Here is a 1,199-nt window from a genome sequence, read left to right on the forward strand (position 1 = left end):
CTTGGAAAGGGCGGAGGCCTGTTGACGACGCCACCTTCCCGAAGAGCCCAGCGGACGGCTGTCTGTAGACCCCGCGTTCCACGACCCCGCGTTCCACGAGGACACGCGTGCACCACGGTTCTGGCGTCGGGTGGTGGGGGCTCTTGGTGAGCAGGAAGGAGTAAGGCACATCTGCGGAGCGGGCCCACCTGGGGGACAGTCCGACGTCTGTCTCGTGGGAGCGGGTCCTCCGGGGTCGGCGTCTCAGAGCCACCGTCTGGACGTGAGGCTGGCGGCTGGCTGGGGTTGGGAAGGACCACCCTGTCCCACTCGCTCTCCGTGCCCAGAGTGGCTGACCCTCCCCAGCACGGTGGCTTACTCTCCACATGGTCCCGAACATCAAGTCATTGCTGCTCGCTGGGCTGGCCACAGGAACGGTGTCACACACGGGCCGACAGCTGTCAGAGCCACCGTGGCTTTGCTGGGACTTTGGAGAATAAAGTTCTCCTGGTTTCCACTCAGAGCCCAGTGAGCTGGAGGCTGTGCCGGCCACCTGTGCCCCGTGCGGAGCAGGGCCGAGCGGGGAGAGACCGCGCCCGGGCGCCCTCGCGTGTGTGGGGCCCTCGGCCCGGGAGACTGCTCCCCTTCTACATCAGCCTCTCCCGAAGGGCTCCGGTCAGCTGTAACGTGGCCGACACACTGGTCCGCACACACGGCTGACTCTCCTTCCACAGAGTTGTTCTACTGAGCTCCTCTTAAATAAAAAAGTCCCAGCCAGAAGACGGGGCTGAGGGGACAGACAGACAACGGGAGGGGTCAGGGGAGACGGTGGCCCGACACCTGACCAAGCTGTGACGTAACTGAGGAGCTGGGACTCACAGCAAAGGACCCGGGAAGGGCGGAGTCGGGGTGGCAGGCGGAGGAGTGAGGGCGATGGTGCGGGAGGGCTGCAGGGAAAGGCACAAGCTCAGCCCGTCCGTGTCTCCACCGCGGGTGTGACTCCCTCGGCCCCATCGTGACAGGTCAGTGTGGAGCGTGGCCCATCCCTCTTCTGGAGGACAAGGAGACGGTCACCTCCCGCTCCCTCCCACCCTCCGCCGTATCTGGAGTCCAGCCGTGGAACTTGACTCAGTCCGGGCCAGCTGGCTGCTGTCCTGGAGGTTTGGCACGGGGCTAGCAGACACCAGCCTCCCTCTGGCTGGTCTCTCGTGGGAAGGGTG

The sequence above is a fragment of the Saccopteryx leptura genome, chromosome 9 (genome assembly GCF_036850995.1).
Source record: "Saccopteryx leptura isolate mSacLep1 chromosome 9, mSacLep1_pri_phased_curated, whole genome shotgun sequence".
NCBI classification, from domain to species: Eukaryota; Metazoa; Chordata; class Mammalia; order Chiroptera; family Emballonuridae; genus Saccopteryx; species Saccopteryx leptura.